The sequence below is a fragment of the Carcharodon carcharias genome, chromosome 19, assembly GCF_017639515.1.
Source record: "Carcharodon carcharias isolate sCarCar2 chromosome 19, sCarCar2.pri, whole genome shotgun sequence".
In the NCBI taxonomy this organism is placed as follows: domain Eukaryota; kingdom Metazoa; phylum Chordata; class Chondrichthyes; order Lamniformes; family Lamnidae; genus Carcharodon; species Carcharodon carcharias.
Window position 1 is genome coordinate 94,679,259 of NC_054485.1, and position 15,625 is coordinate 94,694,883.

The window sequence follows — 15,625 nt, forward strand, 5'->3', positions numbered from 1 at the left end:
TCAAACGTTCCTCATATGTTAAGCCTTTCATTCCTGGGATCATTCTCATGAACCTCCTCTGTACCCTCTCCAGGGCCAGCACATCCTTCCGGAGATATGGGGCCCAAGATTGCTCACAATATTCTAAATGTGGCCTGACCAGAGCCTTATAAAACCTCAGCAGCACATCCCTGCTTTTATATTCTAGTCCTCTCGAAAAAGAAAATGACAACATTGCATTTGCCTTCATAACTACCTACTCAACCTGCAAGTCAACCTTTAGAGAATCCTGGACCATGACTGCCAAGTCTTTTTGCACTCCAGATTTATGAATTCTCTCCCCAGTTAGAAAATAGTCTATGCCTCTCTTCTTCCTACCAAAGTGCATGACCTCACGCTTCCCCACGTTGTATTCCATCTGCCACTTCTTTGCCCATTGTCCTAACCTATCCAAATAGTCTTCTGCAGCCTCCCACCTCCTCAGTACTACCTGTCCCTCCACCTATCTTTGTTTCATCTGCAAACTTAGCCAGGATGCCCTCAGTTCCTTCATCTAGATTATTAATGTATAAAGTGAAAATTTGTGGTCCCAACACTAACCCCTGCAGAACTCCACTAGTCACCGGCCGCCTTCCTGAGAAGGACCCCCTTATCCCCACTCTGACTCCTGCCAGACAGCCAATCTTCTATCCATAACAAAAACAGAATTACCTGGAAAAACTCAGCAAGTCTGGCAGCATCAGTGGAGAAGAAAAGAGTTGACATTTCAAGTCCTCATGGCCCTTCACGTAGTGAATATAAGGAGAGGGGTGAAATATAAGCTGGTTTAAGGTGTGGTGGGGGGGGGGGTTGCGGAGAGAAGTGGGGGTGGTGGGGAGGGGGGGTGGTGGTGGTGGTGTTGGGTGGTTGGAGAGAAGTGGAGGGAGGTGGTTTGGTTGTAGGGACAAGCAAGCAGTGATAGGAGCAGATAATCAAAAGATGTCACAGACAAAAGAACAAAAGAACACAGAGGTGTTGAAGGTGGTGATATTATCTAAACGAATGTGCTAATTAAGAATGGATGGTAGGGCACTCAAGGTACAGCTCTAGTGCGGTTGGGATGGAAAGACTAGCAGGGCATAAAAGATTGAAAAATAATGGAAATAGGTGGGAAAAGAGAAATCAATATAAATTATTGGAAAAAAAAAGGAAGGGGGAAGACACAGAAAGGGGGTGGGGATGGAGGAGGGAGTTCAAGATCTAAATTTGTTGAATTCAATATTCAGTCCAGAAGGCTGTAAAGTGCCTAGTCAGGAGACGAGGTGCTGTTCCTCCACTTTGCGTTGGGCTTCACCGGAACAATGCAGCAAGCCAAGGACAGACATGTGGGCAAGAGAGCAGGGTGGAGTGTTAAAATGGCAAGCAACAGGGAGGTTGGGTCATTCTTGCAGACAGACCGCAGGTGTTCTGCAAAGGGGTCGCCCAGTTTACATTTGGTCTCTTCAATGTGGAGGAGACTGCATTGGGAGCAACGATTGCAGTGGACTAAGTTGTGGGAAATGCAAGTGAAATGCTGCTTCACTTGAAAGGAGTGTTTGGGTCCGTGGATGGTGAGGAGAGAGGAAGTGAAGGGGCAGGTGTTGCATCTTTTGGATGGGCGTGGGAGGTGGGGGTTGGGGAGTAGGAAGTGATGGAGGAGTGGACCAGGGTGTCCCGGATCATCTATCCATGCTAGTACCTTGCCTCTAACACCATGGGCTCTTATCTTACTGAGCAGCCTCCTGTGTGGCACCTTGTCAAAGGCCTTCTGGAAGTCCAAGTAGATAACATCCATTGGCTCTACTTTGTCTAACCTACTCGTTACTTCCTCAAAGAATTCTTACAGACTTGTCAGGCATCACCTCCCCTTGATGAAACCATGCTGACTTTACCCGATTTTACCACGCACTTCCAAGTATTCTGAAATCTCATCCTTAATAATGGACTCTAAAATCTTACCAACGACCGAGGGCAGGCTAATCGGCCTGTATTTTCCCGTCTTTTGCCTCATTCCCTTCTTAAACAGGGGCCTTACATTAGCGGTTTTCCAGTCCTGGGGCTCCAGATCACTAGTGACATTCCCACGACACCACTCAGCCCCCCACCGCCTACTCCATTAGATTGAAAAGAGAAGTTAATAATTCTTTATCAAATTGTTCACATTATTCAGTTCAACTCGAAGTGGCAGGGACAAGGAAGGTGCAGTTAAAACATGTTCATTTATTAACAAACAGCACCGATGAATAATGCGATAAAAACAGTGTGAGCTCTTACCTGTCTGGTTAAAGACGGTTAAAGTCACAATGTCTTCCCTGGCTGTATCCTCACCAGCAGCATAAACAGATATCACATAGACGCCGCTGTCACTGGGCTGTAAATCCCGCAGCAACAAGGATCCATTCCCCGGGTACAGGTGAACTCGGTGCCGGTAGGAAGGAGCGGTCTCCGTGCGATCTGAACAGTTATAACCGGGTCTGTCAGGGTGTCGGGAGCAGCTTGATCGGGTCAGTGTCACAAATGGGATTTCTCCGGGGAATAGACGCCACTGTATCTTTACGGCGCAGTAGGGTGTGAGTGTGGAGTAGGAGACAGGGAGAAGGACAGACTGGTTCACGGTCCCGTTCAATTCTCTCTGCTCGACCCTCACAGTTTCACCGCTTCCAGAGGCTGCAACAACATCAAAAACAAGGAATCAGCTTCGGGAAGGAACAGTTTAAAATCCCACGAGTTACATTTTTCACACATGAGGCTGGTTATAAATCACCGCGTTGGTTTCAAATAAAAAATAAACTCTTGCAGCATCAGCAAAAAAGATACTTGATTGGAAAGAAAATCTGTGGGACAGGATCAATCGGCAATTAGAAAGAAACCGATTGAATCAGGGACAGTCAGCAAGGATTTGCTCAGGGAAATAAAACCGTCCTGAAGAAAGGTGCTTGAGCTAAAACATTCACTCAGTTTCTCTCTCCACAGAAGCTGCCTGACCTGCTGAGTTTTTCCAGCATTTCCTGTTTTTATCTCAGATCACCAGCATCCGCAGTATTTTGCTTTCATTTTTTAAGGGAAGGTGCTTGACCAACTTGTTTGGAATTTTTTGAGGAGGTAATAAGGAGAGTTTGTTGATTAATATTTCTAACGTGGGTTTAACAAGCCTTTTAACAAAGTTCAGAGATATCAGCAAAGTTGGTGCCAATGGAATAGAAGGGACGTGCGTAGCAAAGATGTGAAATTGACTGAGCGAGAGAAAGTCAGATTCATTGTGAACGGTTGCTTTTTGTTGGATTGAACGTTCATTATATCACGAGGTCTCTGAATGTTTCCCCCTCCCGCCTCCATATTCATTAATGACCCAGACTTGAGTCCACAGGGCATAATTTGATCGGGTCAGCCAGGCGACACAGAGAGAAAGGAGTCAAAGGATATGTTGATAGGGTGGGATGGACTGAAAAGACTTGGAGCAGGCTCGTGAGGAGTCATCGCCTTAGAATTGTTGGGCCGAGTGGCCTGCTCTTGCGTCGTCAATTTGCTGTAACTCATTGTTAAAATCATTAAGTAAGTACATGTTAGAGACCAATTTATCCAATCTGACACTATTATACATGTTATAACACGGAAGAGAACATAGGCAACTTAATAATTAATAATCAAAATGGTAAAACTTCTGAAGATGTGTTTATTTATTAATAAATCCCAGCTACAGTTAAAGGGTCAGGTAACCATCTGCCGAACATGAACTAGAGGACAGGTCACAGGAGACTCGCTGAATGAGGCTGAAGATCATATGAACTGAGTTTAGCTTCACTCGCGGGATGAGTGAGTGATGGAGCCTCAGCTCTGAGTAAACACCATCAGCAAATAGCCGCACAGAGTCCAGCAACATTACAGGTAGAATTTCTTTCATCGTAAAAAATCAAAGGACTTACCACAGGTGGAAATAAAGTAACTGGTGAAAGGCAAACGCTGGTGAATTTAAAGAAGCGACTTCTTTCTCTGCCCATATTCCCGACATCAAAGTAATGAGCGCACGAGAGGATCCGAATGAGATGGAGGCCACTTTGTACACACGATTCAGTGGAGAAACCTGTGGTTGGGAACAGTCAGCAGCAGAAATGATCAACAAGCGGAAACTTGTATCTCTGACGTTTTCAGCATTGCGCCCAGTTAACAATATGTGAAAGATGAGCTCCATGGTTTGTATGTGCACGTTAATAAATCTTTTGAAAATTAGCAAGATAGAACTAACTATAAATGGTAACAGTGGTTGTTATAGATGTGCAGATTAATGTAACATCACTCTCATCTGCAAATGTAGCCACCATGCCTTCGCTTTCCTCATCTAAGCCATTGATGTAATTTTAAAAAAATTGAGGCCCCAGAACAGACCCCTGTGGGACTCCGCTCATCAGGCAGAGGCAGGAGAATTTGTAGTGGAGAATAAGGAAAGGGCAGAGAAACTAAACAAATGCTTTGTCTCTGACTTCATGGAGGAAGATACAAAAAGCAACCTTTAAGTAAGAAGCAAAGGACTTCCAAGAATGAGGAATTGAAAGAAATTTGCATTATTAAAAACCTAATAGTTGAGGAATCAATGGTACTGAAAGGTGATAAACACCCTGGACCTGATGATCTACATCCCAGATGTTGGGAAATGTTGATATCCGTAGGGATCTGGGTATCCTTGTTCATTTGTCACAGAAAGCTAACATGCAGGTGCCACAAGCAATTAGGAAGCGAGCTGATATGTTGGTCTTTATTGCAAGAGGATTGAACACAGGAATCAAAAAGTTTTGCTGCAATTGCATAGAGCCTTGGTGAAACCACAGCTGGAGTACTGTGTACAGTTTTAGTGTCCTTTCTAAGGAAGGATATACTTGCCATAGAGGTAGTCTACGAAATACCTCGCAGAGGCTGAGCGTCAGCTCACAGACGCTTCCTCCTACCTCCCCCTGGAACATGAACCCCACCACTGAACATCAAGCCATTCTTTCAAGGACTGTTACAGACCTCACCCCTTCTGGAGATCTTCCTTCCACAGCTTCCAAACCTCATAGTCTCCCAGCCTTGGATGGCCCGCTTCAACCTCCTACCCAAAATCCACAAACAGGACTGTCCTGGCCCCAAGGAACAAATTTCTTCCTATCTTGGCCCAATTCTCTCTCCTCTTGTCCAGTCTCTTCCCATCTACATCTGTCTTTCCTCTGACACCCTACATCATTTCAACAATTTACAGTTTCCTGGCCCCAACCGCCTCCTCTTCACCATGGATGTCCAATCATGCTACACCTTCATCTCCCACCAGGATGGTCTGATGGCTCTCTGCTTCTTCCTCGAACAGAGGCCCGAACAATCCCCATGCACCACAGCTCTCCACCATCTGGCTGAACTTGTTCTCTCACTGAACAATTTCTCTTTAAACTCCTCTCACTTCCTCCAAATAAAAGGTGTGGATATGGGAACCCACATGGGTCCCAGTTATGCCTGTCTTTTTATGGGGTATGTGGAACATTCCTTGTTCCAGTCCTACTCTCCCTCCTCCCACAACTCTTTCTCCAGTACATTGATGATTGCTTCGGTGCAGCTTCATGCTCTCATCTGGACCTGGAAAAATTTATTAATTTTGCTTCCAATTTCCATCCCTCCATCATTTTCACCTGGTCCATCTCTGACACTTCCCTTCCCTTCCTTGACCTCTATGTGTCAATTTCTTGTGATAGGTTGTCCAACAATATTCATTACAAAACAAAAACAGAATTACCTGGAAAAACTCAGCAGGTCTGGCAGCATCAGTGGAGAAGAAAAGAGTTGACGTTTCGAGTCCTCATGACCCTTCGACAGAACTTGTAATATTCATTACAAGCCTAGCAACTCCCACAGCTACCTCGACTACAGCTCCCTACACCCCGCATCCCGTAAGGACTCCATCCCATTCCCTCAGTTCCTTCACCTCTTTCATATCTGTTCTGATGATGCCTCTTTCAAAAACAGTTCCTTCTTCCTTAACCGAGGCTTTCCAGCCACGGTGTTTGACAGGGCTCTCAACCGTGTCCGGCCCAGCTCCCACGCATCCGCCCTCACACCTTCCTCTCCCTCCCAGAAACATGATAGGGTCCCCCTCGTCCTTATTTATGACCCCACCAGCCTCTGCATTCAAAGGATCATCCTCCGCTATTTCCGCCAACTTCAACATGATGCCAAAACCAAACATATCTTCCCTTCACCCACCCTGGCGGCATTCTGCAGAGCTCATTTCCTCCAATCACCCTGGTCCACTCCTTCATCATCCACTACACCACAACCCCCTCCCATGTCACCTTCTCTTGCAACTGCAGAAGGTGCAACACCTGCCCCTTTACTTCCCCTCTCCTCACTGTCCAAGGGCCCAAACACTCCTTTCAAGTGAAGCAGCATTTCACTTGCACTTCCCTCAATTTAATCTATTGCATTCGCTGCTCCCAAGGTGGTTTCCTCTACATTGGAGAGACCAAACGCAGACTGGGTGACCACTTTGCAGAACACCTTTGGTCTGTCCAGAAGCATGAGCCAGACCTCCCTGTCGCTTGCCATTTCAACACTCCACCCTGCTCTCATGACACATGTCGGTCCTTGGCCTGCTGCATTGTTCCAGTGAAGCTCAACACAAACTGGAGGAACAGCACCTCATCTTCCGACTAGGCACTTATCAGCCTTCTGGACTGAATAGTGAGTTCAACAATTTTAGATCTCTCCTCCATCCCCACCCCTTTCCGATCCCCCCTTTTTCCAATAATTTATATAGATTTTTCTTTCCCACCTATTTCCATTATTTTTAAATGTATTTCCATCCATTGTTTTATTTCTACTTTAGGCCTATTTCGATCCCTTCCCCCCACCCCACCCTAACTAGGCTTTTCTGAACCTTGCTCGTCCTGCTTTCTACCCTTAACGTCACATATTATCACATTCCTTGGATAATATCACCACCTTCAACACCTCTTTTTCCTTTTGTCTATGACATCTTTTGGTTATCTCCACCTATCACTGGCCCTCTATCCAGCTCTACCTGAACCATCCCCCACCCCCCACCCTTAACTCAGTTTCTATTTCACCTATTTTCTATTTTTTCTTAGTTCTGTTGAAGAGTCATGCGGACTCGAAAGGTTAACTGTGTTCCTCTCCGCAGATGCTGTCAGACCTGCTGAGTTTTTCCAGGTATTTTTGTTTTTGTTTTGGATTTCCAGCATCCGCAGTTTTTTGCTTTTGTCTAAGAAATGCTCGCCTTAATAATTGCTGGAATGGCAGGATTATTTTATTATTCCTGGAATCTTCTCTGCACGAACTGCGTTTGGCGTTTCCTGACATTACAACGGCCACTACATTTGAAATCTACTTTACTGCGGGCGAAAGTCCCTGGGGCGTCCTGAGATTGTGAAAGGTGTAAATTCTAGTTGTTCCTGTCCACTCAATCACTTCCAGTGATTATTTCTTCCCTCACTTTGCCCATTGGTTGCGCGCCAATGTTCATTCAGCAGTGACGGGACAAAACCCGAACTTAATTATCACGAATTAAATTTACTTCACATATTTCGCATTAAGTGAGGATGAATTTGTTCTTTCTCAGTTTGAAGTTCAGATGTTGAAGGTGCAAGTGATCACCAAAAACGCCAGGTCAATGTGTCAACTCACACTCACTAAGCCAATGAGCTGTGATTTATACAAACTGCAGCAACTGACGGTCGGGAGAATGCCCCAGAAAAGCCGAACAGCCGCAGGGGTGTTGGGGGCGGTGAATCCCAGTGAAAGGCTGTGGAAAAGAGATCAAAGGGCGGGATGCGCAATTTTCAAATGGAGTGTGCGGAAGACAGGACTAGAATTCCTATCGGAGATGTGCCGTGAGGAGCCATCTCCCCAGTTCACACTGAGGTCTGGAGCGCTGGGACTGTAGCTGGGATTCCGCAGGCGGGTTTCACAAAAGTGTTCAAAATGGAGAAAATGTCCTGGGGAGAGGCGAAGAGGGAGCGGAGATCTCCCACTCTGCCCGAAAGTCGAGGCAAGACCGGCAGACATCCTGGAGAGACAGCACGAACCATCGCTCAAACCATTTTTTTCTGGGATTCCGTCGAAAGTCAGCCAGCGGTTTGGAAAATTCCCGATGGGAATGCCAATCTCCTGTCACTTACCCGTCACACATGCGGACTGACCTGCTGATTATCCGCAACATTTCCCAATTATACTCCAGAAACTGAAATAATGATGGAAAATAGATGATGCAAAATGGAGAGACAGGACATCATCGATTCCATATGCTGGATATGTGTCTACATTCCCCCTAATGACAGCTCCAGCAGTGTTTGAATTGGACTTGGACAGTGTAACGAAGTTATTATGGGGACATCAGAGCTTATATAGATGAAATTACCCAAACATTTGAACATCTCCATCTCCGGCTGTGTATGTGCTGTTGTGCCGCTGTTGCTTCTGTCTGTATCTCAGGCTCACACACAAGTACAGACAGGCCCCGAGCACACTGACACCGCCAAACAGGGTCAGACGGAGCTCGGTGCTGGGGGAGATCTCTGGGGGTCTCCGTTCGCTCCGAGACGCTCGGGGGAGGGATCTCAGAATCTGCAACAAGAATTTTGACACTTAGAAAAACTTCATTTTTTCTAAATTAATCTTTCGAAAGAAGCGATATTCTTTCCCCATCCCTAATTGCGCTTGAATGCTCGCGGGGGCATTTAAGAGTCAACAGCATTGCTGTGTGGTTCTGGAGTCACATGTCGAAAGGACCAGGTAAGATTGGCAAATTCTCTTCCTTAAAGGGCATTAGTGAACCAGATGTGATTTTGGAGCAATGGAGAATAGTTTCGTGGTCACCGTAAATTATTTCAGATTTTATTAATTGAACTTAAATTCCACTCGCCGTCATGGTGGGATTTGAACCTGTGTCCCATGGGCATTGACCATAAGACCATAAGACAAAGGAGCAGAAATTAGGCCATTCGGCCCATCAAGACTGCTCCGCCATTCAATCATGGCTGATAAGTTTCTCAACCTCATTCTTCCGCCTTCTCCCCATACCCTTTGATCATCTTACCAATCAAGAACCTATCTATCTCCGTCTTAAATACAGTCAATGACCTGGCCTCCACAGCCTTCTGTGGCAATGAATTCCATAGATTCACCACTCTCTGGCTAAAAAAGTTTCTCCTCATATCTGTTCTAAATGGTCTTCCCTTTACTCTGAGGCTGTGCCCTCGTGTACTACTCTCTCCTTCAAATGGAAACATCTTCCCCACGTCCACTCCATCCAGGCCTTTCAGTACTCTGTAAGTTTCAATCAGATTCCCCCTCATCCTTCTAAACGCCATCAAGTGTAGACCCAGAGTCCTCAAACGTTCCTGATATGTTAAGCCTTTCATTCCTGGGATCACTCTTGTGAACCTCCTCTGGACCCTCTCCTTACTGAGATATGGGTTCCAAAATTGCTCACAATATTCTAAATGTGGCCTGACCAGAGCCTTATAAAGCCTCAGCAGCACATCCCTGCTTTTATATTCTAGTCCTCTCGAAAAAAAATGCCTACATTACATTTGCCTTCATAACTACCTACTCAACCTGCAAGTTAACCTTTAGAGAATCCTGGATTAGGACTCCCAAGTCCCTTTGCACTCCAGATTTATGAATTCTCTCCACAGTTAGAAAATAGTCTATGCCTCTCCTCTTCCTACCAAAGTGCACGACCTCACACTTGCCCATGTTGTATTCACCTGCCACTTCTTTGCCCATTCTCCTAACCTATCCAAATCCTTCTGCAGCCCCCTGCCTCCTCAGTACCACCTGTCCCTCCACCTATCTTTGTATCATCTGCAAACTTAGCCAGGATGCCCTCAGTTCCTTCATCTGGATCATTAATGTATAAAGTGAAAATTGGTGGTCCCAACACTGACCCCTGCGGAACTTCACTAGTCACTGGCCGCCATCCTGAGGAGGACCCCCTTATCCCCACTCTGCCTCCTGCCAGACAGCCAATCTTCTATCCATAACAAAAACAGAATTATCTGGAAAAACTCAGCTGGTCTGGCAGCATCGGCGGAGAAGAAAAGAGTTGACGTTTCGAGTCCTCATGACCCTTCCACAGAACTGAGTGAATATAAGGAGAGGGGTGAAATATAAGCTGGTTTAAGGTGGGGGTGGGGGGCTGGGGGAGAGAACTGGGGGTGGTGGTGGGGGTGGTGGTGGTGGTGGTGTGGTTGTAGGGACAAGCAAGCAGTGGTAGGAGCAGATAATCAAAAGATGTCACAGACGAAAGAACAAAAGAACACAGAGGTGTTGAAGGTGGTGATATTATCTAAACGAATGTGCTAATTAAGAATGGATGGTAGAGCACTCAAGGTACAGCTCTGGTGGGGGTGGGGTGGAAAGACTAGCAGCGCATAAAAGATTTAAAAATAATGGAAATAGGTGGGAAAAGAGAAATCTATATAAATTATTGGAAAAACAAAAGGATGGCAGAAGAAACAGAAAGGGGGTGGGGATGGAGGAAGAAGTTCAAGATCTAAAGTTGTTGAATTCAATATTCAGTCCGGAAGGCTGTAAAGTGCCTACTCGGAAGATGAGGTGCTGTTCCTCCAGTTTGCGTTGGGCTTCACTGGAACAATGCAGCAAGCCAAGGAGAGGCATGTGGGCAAGAGAGCAGGGTGGAGTGTTAAAATGGGAAGCGACAGGGAGCTTTGGGTCATTCTTGCAGACAGACTGCAGGTGTTCTGCAAAGGGGTCACCCAGTTTACATTTGGTCTCTCCAATGTAGAGGAGACTGTATTGGGAGCAACGAATGCAGTAGACTAAGTTGTGGGAAATGCAAATGTTGCTTCACTTGAAAGGAGTGTTTGGCCCTTGGGAGGTGAAGAGAGAGGAAGTGAAGGGGCAGGTGTTGCATCTTTTGCCTGGGCATGGGGAGGTGCCATAGGTCGGGGTTGAGGAGTAGGGGGTGATGGAGGAGTGGAGCAGGGTGTATCGGATCTTCTATCCATGCTAGTACCTTGCCTCTAACATCATGGGCTCTTATCTTACTAAGCAGCATCCTGTGCGGCACCTTGTCAAAGGCCTTCTGAAGGGCCAAGTAGATAACATCCATTGGCTCTCCTTTGTCTAACCTACTCGTTACTTCCTCAAAGAATTCTAACAGACTTGTCAGGCATAACCTCCCCTTGATGAAACCATGCTGACTTTACCCGATTTTACCACGCACCTCCAAGTATTCTGAAATCTCATCCTTAATAGTGGACTCTAAAATCTTACCAACGACCGAGGGCAGGCTAATCGGCCTGTAATTTCCCGTCTTTTGCCTCACTCCCTTCTTAAACAGGGGCCTTACATTAGCGGTTTTCCAGTCCTGGGGCTCCAGATCACTAGTGACATTACCACGACGCCACTCAGCCCCCCACTGCCCATTCCATTAGATTGAAAAGAGAAGTTAATAATTCTTTATCAAATTGTTCACATTATTCAGTTCAACTCGAAGTGGCAGGGACAAGGAAGGTGCAGTTGAAACATGTTCATTTATTAACAAACAGCACCGATGAATAATGCAATAAAAACAGTGTGAGCTCTTACCTGTCTGGTTAAAGACGGTTAAAGTCACAATGTCTTCCCTGGCTGCATTCTCACCATTAGCATAAACAGATATCACATAGACGCCGCTGTCACTGGGCTGTAAATCCCGCAGCAACAAGGATCCATTCCCCGGGTAGAGGTGAACTCGGTGCCGGTTGGAAGGAGCGGTCTCCGTGCGATCTGAACAGTTATAACCGGGTCTGTCAGGGTGTCGGGAGCAGCTTGATCGGGTCAGTGTCACAAATGGGGTTTCTCTGGGGAACAGACGCCACTGTATCTTTAAGGCGCAGTAGGGTGTGAGTGTGGAGTAGGAGACAGGGAGAAGGACAGACTGGGTCACGGTCCCGTTCAATTCTCTTTGCTCGACCCTCACAGTAACACCGCTTCCAGATGCTGCTACAACACCAAAAACAAGGAATCAGCTTCGGGGAGGAACAGTTTAAATACCGAGTCACAGTTTTCACACAGGAGGCTGGTTATAAAACACCGCATTGGTTTCAAATAAAAAATTAACACCTGCAGCATCAACAAAAAAGACACTTGCCTGGAAAGAAAATCTGTGGGACAGGATCAATCGGCAATTAGAAAGACACCGATTGAATCAGGGACAGGCGGCAAGGATTTGTTCAGGGAAATAAAACCGTCCTGAAGAAAGGTGCTTGAGCTGAAACATTCACTCAGTTTCTCTCTCCACAGAAGCTGCCTGACCTGCTGAGTTTTTCCAGCATTTCCTGTTTATATCTCAGATCACCAGCATCTGCAATATTTTGTTTTCATTTGTTAAGGGAATGTGCTTTACCAACTTCTTCGGATTTATTTTTGAGGCGGAAACAAGGAGAGTTGTTGATTGACATATTTTAACAAGTTCATGCTTGTTAGCAAAGTTGGGGCCGATGGAGTAAAAGGCGCAGCAGCAGTAAGCATACGAAATGGGGGCTGAGTTACAGAAAACAGGTGAATTGTATACATTTTGTATTTACGCTGAAGGAAGATCATATCGTGGGGTCTCCCCACGAGCCTAAGTTAAGGCCCCTGCTTTTCCTGATATTTATTAATGACCTAGACTTGGTTGTACATGGCACAATTTCAATAATTACAGGTGTGACAAAGTTTGGGATTATTGAAGTGCGAGGGGCATAGCGGGAATCTTCAAGGGGATATAAACAGGATGGTGAAGTCAGCAGACAAGTGGTAGATAAAATTTAATGCAGAAAATTGTGAAGCAATTTACCTCAGTAGGAAGACGAGGCAAATGAAAGACTTCCAGCAGGGATGCAGCAAGAGAGGCATCGCAGGTCTAGGTGCTCAAATGATTGAAGGTGGCAGGGTACGTTAATAAGTCGGTTAATAAATCATATGGGAGCTATAAGTAGGGACATAGATAACAAAAACAGGTAAATTACAATGAGGCGCCTTTCAGAGAGAGAATATCGAAAAGACTTGTGAGAATGGTCTTAGGAACGAGGAATTTCAGTCAGGCAGATAGATCGGAGAAGGTTGGAATGTTTTCCTTGCAGAAGAAAAGGTTGAGAAGAAATTTGATCGAAATGTTCAAAATCGTGAAGGATCTGGACAGAGTAGATGTGGAAAACCTATTCCCTTTGCCAGAAGGCTTGAGAAGCAGGAGACACTGATATCAGGTAATCGGGAAAATATGTAACAGAGACATGAGGGAAAAACTTTTTAAAACATAAGTGGCTCTGACTAGAATGGACTGCCCGGGATGTGGCGAAGGCTGATTCAACAAAAGCCTTCAAAAGACAATCGGATAATGACCTGGAGAGAAAGAAGAATTTCTGGGCTGTGGGGTAAATGTGCGGAGTGGGCTTGGTGGGTTGCAGAAAGCTAGTATGGATATGAAGGGCTGAATGGCCTCCTTTAGTGCAGTCACTATTTTATGATTCTATAAGTCCCACATGGTAAAATGGCCAGAAAACTAAAAGCCCACGGGGTCTATGGGCCAGTAGCATGTTGGATCAAAAAGTGGCTCAGTGACAGGAAGTAAGTTGCCAACTGGCCTTTGTGTGACTGGAAGGCTGTTTCCAATGGGATTCGGCAGGACTCAGTTTAGGGACCCTTGCGCTTTATGGCTTACATCAAATAATTAGAAATAAATTAGGATGCATGGTTAAGCTGCTTACGGATGATACCAAATTGGCAGTGTGGTTGATTGTGAGGGAGAAAGCTGTGAACTGCAGAAATATATCTGGCCAGTCAGGCAGAGAAGTGGAAAATGGAATTTAACCTGTAGAAGTGTGAGGAATTTGTCTGGGAGGGCAAACAAAGCAAGGGAATAGATAAGAAATGCTTTGCTACTGGGAAGTGTAGAACTGAGTGACCTTGGAGTACATGCCCATGGATTCCTGAAGACACCAGGACAGGTCAATCAAGTGATTAAGAAGGCCTATGGGATACTTTATTAGTTGGGGCACAGGAAATAATAGCAGCTAGAACTGTATAAAGCACTAGTTAGGCCATCGCTACAGTACTGCATATAGTTCTGGTCACTGCATTACAGGGTGTGATCAATCCAGAAAAGGTACAAAGGAGATTCATGAAGATGATGCTGGGGCTGGAGAATGTTAGCTGTGAGGAAAAATTGAATAGGCTCTGCTTGTTTTCTTTAAAGCAGAAGAGTGGTTGGATGGGAGGGGGTGGCGGGGAAGAGGGGGGTGGTGGAGGTTTAACTGAGGAGTGTAAAATTGTGGGGAGTTTAGATGGGGTGGAAATGAATGAGCTACTTCCCTTAGCAGAAAGGTCAATTATTAGAGGACACAAGTTTAAAGGAGTTTGTAGAGGAATCAGAGGGGAGTTGAAGAGAAAAGTTTTCACCCAGAGGGTATTGAGTGCTTGAATCTCAATGCTTGAAAATATGTTAGAGATAGAAACGCTCATAATGTTTAAAAATACTTGAATATGCACTTGGGGTGCTGTAGTCTATAAGGCTACAGACCAAGACCTGGAAAGTGGGATTAGACTGAATAGCTCTATTCGATCAGCACAAACATGATAGGCTGAACAGCCTCACTTCTTGAAATAACTTTCTATGATTTTATGATTGAAAGACAACCAACCAGAGAGCTTATAGATATAGAATAATGGATTCATAATGTGCAGAATGAGGCCATTAGGTCCATTGTGCCTGACTCTACCATCTTCTCAGGCAGCACATTTCAGACCTTAATAGCTGCATTTTATGCATTAACAATTAAATAGTCATCCTAGTAAATCATCTCAAATAGAGGGGGAAAAGCATTGCACGAGAGACTGTGAGAAAATGGATCTGGCTGCCACTTTGGAGTAGTTGATCTGAGAGCAGCACTTAAGGGGAAGATGTGTAAGTGGGGGAAAGGAATACTATAAAAGTTTACATTGATAGGGTGAGATAAACTGAAAAGACGTGGGAGAGTTTGTGAGGAGCTATAGGTTTAGACTTGTTCGGCCAAGTGTCCTATTCATGTATTGTAAATTCATTGAAATTCATTGTTATAACCATTAAGTAAAGACTTTGTAGAGTCCAATTTATCCAATCTAACACTGTTACATTTGTTGCAACACAGAGGTGAACATTTGACATTTTAATAAATAAATATTCGTCAAATTAAGGCTCCTGAAAGATTAGTTTATTTAATAATAAATCCCAGCTTCATGTAAAAGTTGAGGAAAGCCTTTGTCCAACATTAACTGAAGGACAGGTGGTGATGGTGAATCTACCTGTTCACAGGACCCCGGCTGAATGTGTCTAAAGATGTTATGTAACTAAGAGCTTCGCTCACGGAATCAGTGAGTGATTGAACTCCAGCTCTGAGTGAACACCCTTAACAAAACAATCATACAGAATCAAGCCAACTTAGAATAGAATTGTTCTCATAGTAAAGGTGAAAGAACTTACCAGAGATGGAAACAAAGTAATTAATGGAAAGCCAAAGGGCGCTGAATTTAAAGCGGTGATTAATTTCTCTGCCCATATTTCCAACATCACAGTAACTAGATAATAAGCCAAATGAAATGGATGCCCATTTAGCACGTGTGATTA